Raw genomic sequence first — 7,097 nt, 5'->3', positions numbered from 1 at the left:
CAGAATCGTTCCTCCAATTTAGGAGTGCGAAACGTTGAGGGTCTTTTTTTTTTTTTTTTTAATTATTAAAATATTTTATTTATTTATTTGACAGACAGAGATCACAAGTAGGCAGAGAGGCAGGCAGAGAGGGGGAAGCAGGCCCCGCGCCTTGCTGGGCTTGATCCCAGGACCCTGAGATCATGACCTGATCCAAACGCAGAGGCTTAACCCCCTGAGCCACCCAGGCGTCCCTGAAACGTTGAGTTTAATTCAGGACTTTGCCTCCTCCAAGTAGCGTTTGATTGACTTTCCTTCAAAGGTTAAGAAACAGAACGTGGGGCATCTGGGTGGCTCAGTGGGTTAAAACCTCTGCCTTCGGCTCAGGTCATGATCCCAGGGTCCTGGGATCGAGTCCCACATCGGGCTCTCTGCTCAGCAGGGAACCTGCTTCCTCCTCTCTCTCTCTCTCTCTCTCTCTCTCTCTCTCTGCCTACCTGTGATCTCTATCTGCAAACAAACAAAAAAAGAAACAGAACTTAACCTGGACCCTGCATTTGTTCCTCCTGCCTCGCAGGCTGGTTGTTCTCCCAAACTTAAGATTTTAAAGTCTCTTTTTTTTCCCTTCGTTTTATCCTGTATGCTATGAAAAGGCCAGAGTTCTTTGCTTGTGGGCGAGGGGCTCTCAGAAAACTGTCTGCGACAATTGGTGCGGTCAGAGGCTGAAAGCAGTTCATGTTTTTCTGTTTCGTGACTACAACTGTCTTGGTCCTGTCACCCTGACTGGCCTCCACCTACCCACTCACTTTCTAGTATCCGCCCACCCCTGCACTCGGATCTGTACCACACTTCTATTCATTGATCTGTTTATCTCCAAGAGGGGAAGAAAGAAAATGTTTAAGCTTTTCCTCTAGAATGATTCTGTGTAACCTTGGATACATTATTTCATCTGGAAAGCTCAGCTTCCTCATCAGTAAGACGACCATAATAACACCACTTCACAGGATGGCTAACCCTTTCAAAGCTTTTAGGGCAGAGGCTGGCACATAGCCAACACACCGGCTATTAATAGCTATTACCCCAGCTGCTGCTGCTCTACTACTACTACTACAGCTACTGCTAGAAGTAGTAGTAGTAGTACAAGTACTAAGAGGACTACTACCACCACCACTACCACCACTGCGCTATTGCATCACCATTCCCGGTTACACCTCCCCAAATCCACTAAATCCTCTACAGCATTTTAAACACCTGTTCTAACCTTAAACTCTTTAAAATGCCTAAATTCTAAGCATTCAGCGTCTCTAAATTTTATTGATTCCCCTAATCAATAATGCAAAATAGGCTACATCTTGACATAAACATTGTCAAAATGTTTTTTCTTAGATGCGTATCTTTGCTTCAAATTATTATATCCCTATGCTACTGTTTCTTCTTTATTCTTCACTCTTCTTTATTAAATTTGCCATGTCCAAATGAAATAAAACAAAAGGCATATATATTTTTCTAGAAACAGCTAGTTAGTGAATACTTGTTTCCAATACAATAAAAGACAAAAATTGTCAAAGATTGCAAACTTAGTTTCCTTTAAAAGTATCTATGAAATAATAGTTTAAAATCATCTTTAGTCACTGAGTAGTAATTCCATAATTGGGGATCATAGATGCCAATAATGTGGGATGTTGCATGGGGACCACCTTTTGAGAGTGTGCAATTTGAAGTCCAGTTCTCTGCCCAAGGCATTTGTCAAGTGGGAGGAGGATAAGGGATGGACTTGGTATATGAAAGATTTCTTTCTTTCTTTTTTTTTTTAAGATTTTATTTATTTATTTGACAGAGAGATCACAAGTAGGCAGAGAAGCAGGCAGAGAGTGAGGAGGAAGCAGGCTCCCTGCTGAGCCGAGAGCCCAATGCAGGGCTCAATCCCAGGACCCTGAGATTGTGACCTGAGCGAAAGGGAGAGGCTTTAACCACTGAGCCACCAGGCACCGTGAAAGAGCTTTCTGAATTGCCCGTACTCCGTGTGTTAGTTAATTCTACCTGCTCTTTGTTCAGACTATTTTGCCTACTTTAAATTATCTGATTTTCCTCTACCCAATCCCCGATCATCAGCTTGGTTTATTCACTTTTATCAGCTTCCAACTCACCATTTAATTTCCCAAGTCAAAGCCTTTATAAGCTTTGTTGCTCTGAGTTCTCCCAATGGGTCTGGGCAGTGTTTTGTGAGCAGACCTCCCGTCTCTGCCCAGTAGTAGCGGCAGACGGGGAGACCGTGCAAACACAGCCCAGTACTTCCCAATCTCCATAACTCAGTTCTTTGGCTTTTCACTAAAGGGATGGTTTTTTCCTCAAGCATAATTTTAGACCTGCTGTTTTGACTTGGACTGTAATGGCTTTTTGTTAATGAGCAGCTCTCCATGGTTGAATGCAGTTTATAAAGTCACATTCATTTCTTGAGCAAGCAAAACAAAGCCTTGGAGCTCACAGGGACAGTTTTGAATAGATATGTTTGAGAGCAAAGGATATTCTGATGATAATTTTAATGGATTGTTTTATTGATCTTTCTATTCTAGAGAATTGTGTTTCCTTTCAAAATCATACATTTTAATATTCTGGAAAATCATAACATTTTTTAATCTCCATCATCACCATTTAACAGGGTCAGTTGCTTAATAGAGAAACAAGTCTGAAGCAGCTTTTTACATTTTTCTGTTAAAATAAAATTGACTCTTTCTGAAGCATTTAAATATTTTCTATTATAAATATTAGTACAGTGTATCTTTATAATGATTTTTATTGCTAAACACAAGAAGATCCAAGGTTTAGGAACAATTTAGAGTTAACTAAGTTAACCTCTAGAAGAGGCCTAGATAGGAATAGAGAAAAATAATTCATGACCTTTATCAGAAATGGCTTCAAATGAAAAGATATCATGAATTCTTCACTTGTGTGTTTCTGGAGTGAGGTGCAACCGTGTAATACCTCTTGGCCACATTGTTATTAGAGCTATGATATAGTTCAGCTGTATTATGAGTTAAGTAGACTTGATCTGAGCAGATCTGGCAATGTAGGGCCATTTATTATTTCTAAGGGTAAATGTATTGAGATTCACACAAGTAACAGCGTGTCATATGTATAACATGATCTGTCTTGTACATGAATTGAAAACTTAAAAATGAAACAACGCTAAACCAACAAAGCCCAGTTCATTCAGCATAACATGAACAATAGCTATAGCTTGAACACGTTTGAGCCTTAATTTTCTCATCTACAAAATTAGATTAAAAATTCCTCCCTTATAGGATTATTTTACAAGGTGGCATAATGTATATGGAAATGTGTTGGAAACAAAGCAGATCAATGGAAGTTTTATCATCTTCAAGTGCAGTAGAATGTTCTTTCTGCTCACAGCGGGGAATAGAGCTTCCAGGAAAACAGGAGAGAATTTTCTGTCACCAGCAACCAGAAATAGACACGTTTTGTTAGTTACACATAAAAAAGGGGAAAGAAGAGTTTTTACAGTTTTGCTCTGAGTACATCCCCTACCTCCTTTGTCTCTTTGATTTTAAAGACAGAGGGTGAAAAAAATAGCTGTTACAAGGAAAGCACCCACAACCCTACCCTCTCCGTGCTTTTTCTCATTTCTTATGGGACATGTTGCTCATAATGGGGTCTGTTGCCAAGTTCTGTCCATTCTTTCTTTTCCATGTCCATTATTTTAGCACACCAGAATTCTCATAATGATCTCTTAACTTTTGTATTTTATTTTTTCCTTCCTCTGAGTCAGCTTGGTACTTTGCTGTATGATTTTTTTTAATTAATTTTTTATTTTTTATAAACATATATTTTTATCCCCAGGGGTACAGGTCTGTGAATCACCAGGTTTACACACTTCACAGCACTCACCAAAGCACATACCCTCCCCAATGTCCATAATCCCACCCCCCTTTTCCCAACCCCCCTCCCCCCAGCAACCCTCAGTTTGTTTTGTGAGATTAAGAGTCACTTATGGTTTGTCTGCTGTATGATTAATATAAGTATTTTTAAAGCTTCTTCACAATAAATGTCCTGTTCAAAACGGAGATTTGCTGTTGTCCATTAATTCAAATTCACTTCGGTGATCATGTGTCTCGCTTTTAATCTCTTAATTTCAAACTGCTGTTCCTGAATCCCCCTGTGACCACCTCTGGCCCTTTAAAATATCAGACATGCCAACAGTTCTGGTTAGAAACTTTTGTCTGTATATACTGTATATTTCTTTACTTACCTCCTCACCATGAAATATATATTTCTTGGTGTGGTTTTTATCTGAAGTTAAATCCTTTACAAGTGAGAATTAAATCCATGTTATAACCATACTTGATATTTTCAGTATAAAAAGCTTAACATATTTACTTTCTCTCTTCCTAGGGAGAACTTATATGCATAAAGGATCATCTGCCTGAATATATAAATTACTCTAAAGAAAAGCCAAAGGAAAATACTCTTGCCATGTAACCAGACACATTCATAAATATCCTGCCCAAAAAGAATCATTTTTTTCTGCTCACAGGCTCTGAGCCCATTACCATAGCAACCATAACGCATGTTGTCTAACTGGATGTGAATTTTATACACTTGTTATTTGAAAAGTTAAGGCAGTAAGTTAGGATAAAGTATAATTTCTATAATATTTTGGAAGGACTTTTTTATCTCAGAAATCTGGTAGAGGAAAAGTTTCTTCGTGCAGTTTATTCATTTGTTTAATGAAACCATTTCTTCCGCACTTACCACGGGCACAGTGTGTGTGAAGCATGTTAGAGAAGTCAAAGGCATACACAACCCTTAACCCAAAGGAACTTCTCTAATGAAATCAGCTTGTCATGGGTGAACAGAATTTCTGAAAGAGAGGTTTTTTTTTTTTTTTTTAATATGGAGTTTTCTAATTTTAGAATAATCTGATCATAACTCACATAGCGTAGTAGGACCTGTAAGTAAGATGCCAAGAGGGTTATAGATTGTCAGATTGTCCCCAGGTATTCAAGCATCTACTATAACCCCTATGGCAGGTCCTTTTCTTTTTAATCTTACACACTGTGTCTGTAGCTACTAAAGAAACATAGAAATGTTTCTTTCATCAGAGGTTGAACACTTCTTGTGCCAGGCTGAAGAGGCTGAAAATGCACACTGACGAATGCAGAAGAAAGATGTGGCTTCCCATCTGCTTCAAATAGGTTTCCCAAATTGAATACATAACGGATTCAGATCAAGGTTGAAGCATTTCTGTTTGGGAGGATATAGGTAAAATAACGTCAAAGATGCACATGGTATTTGATACTATTTTCTTACCCTAGTATTGTCCCCGCCCACCTCCCTGCATGGGAAGGATTAATTCCCTGTTCTTGTGTTCTTTTCAAATTTTGCTTACCTCAAGCATCTTATGAAACAAGGAGATACGTCATTTAGTAACACTGCATGCCTGGGACCTACAGAATGAATTCAAGCCCCTCTGATGGCATGGCATAGAAGACTGCGTCTCTCCTGCCAGCCTGCCTCGTGCCTTAGGTCACACTGGGGCTCCAGGAATATCAGACTGTGGCTGATTTCCCCATACTCCATGCTTCATTTGTTCGCCAGTGTATCAGGGTCCACTACTAGTGCTAGATGTTTTGTTAGATGGCAGGAAAGGGGCGCCTGGCTGGTTGGGTAAGCGTCTGCCTTTGGCTCAGGTCATGATCTCAGGGTCCTGGGATCAAGCCCTGTATCAGGGCTCCCTGCTTAGCATGGAGCCTGCTTCTCCCTCTTCCACTGCTGCTCCCACTGCTGGTACTTTCTCTCTCTGTCTAGTAAAATCTTTAAGGAAAAAAAAAAAAAAGATGGCAGGAAGAAATGATGAAAAAGGGAATGCCTGCCTTCAAGAAACCCACTATGTACTGGTGTTCCAGCCTTAATTCCTGCCACCATACCTTCTGCCAGGATTCTCCTCCTTGGCTCATCTCATGCTTTATTCCTAACACTCATCTCAGGCTTCATCTTTGGAAGCTGGCCATCATGGATCTTCTCAGGATGACGCCTCTTATCAGCCAAGGGCCCCTTGAGTATCCTCTGTGTATGGCCCGCACATACCATATTGTATCAATGTGACCTTTTCCACCACTACTTCCCCAATTACCTTAGGAACTGTTAGAAAGTAGAGACAGCATCTTATGCCATGTAGTCTTCTCACTAGAATGCCTGGTATCTAGTAAATACTAAATGTTTCTTTGACTGAAGAAAATACCAAATATATATACAAAGATATTTGGATTTGCTACCCAATAAATGTTTATAATTTTTCTTAAGCAAGATTAACAATAATGTGGGGGTGAATATACTAGGAAATGCCATACAGAAGAGAAAGGTCTGGGCTTTGTTGAATTTTTTTGGCCATTTCCAAGTGCTTCCTTAGTGTTACTTGCTGGAAGGAACTAGGTACTTTCTTGCTATGGATATGACTACAATGCCTTTACTGAGAGTTCTTCCACAAATTTAAGCAGTCTCCTTTAGGATTTTCTGAGTAAAAAGTGCAATTTTTACAAAATGAGAGCTTTGGAATTGTGACTTTTCTTGCATTCCCTTATTTTATTTATTTTCTTCCATTCCCTTAGTACTCTCCTGAAAATATGCTATATGTTATGCTATAACATGGGGTTAAGCGAAGTCACACTCTTAGTGGAGGCAGTTTTGAATGGAAATGAGGGTAAGCAGAGAAAGTTTGGCCTTGTTCCAAAGGTTGCTCCAGAGGCAACAACAAAAACTTTTCTTAGAAGAATGGCCAGGGTTTGGTAGGCTCAGAAATGCAAGGCAATCTAGAATTTCTGAGCTTACTATGGATCTTAAAATCAGCAACTTAGTCTGGAAGAGATCTAAAACAGTCTCTTTCTCCAAAATCCTTGGAAATCAGAATGGCTTAGATCACTGGAAATTGGTTTCATGAATGGATAGAGGAAGTCAGTCCGTACACAAATTCAAAACGCTTCCAATCTGATCTAGGAGTGGGTAAGTCCAAACTAGATAAGCTCTTTCAACAATATAAATAAAGGACTCTAAGATTTGTAGGTACAACAACTTGGAGGTGGCATTTCAGCTTCCACATCAAA

This window comes from Mustela nigripes, chromosome 3 (assembly GCF_022355385.1).
Source record: "Mustela nigripes isolate SB6536 chromosome 3, MUSNIG.SB6536, whole genome shotgun sequence".
Lineage (NCBI taxonomy): Eukaryota > Metazoa > Chordata > Mammalia > Carnivora > Mustelidae > Mustela > Mustela nigripes.
The sequence above is the reverse complement of the archived record's forward strand: the minus strand, read 5'-3'. Positions refer to the sequence as shown.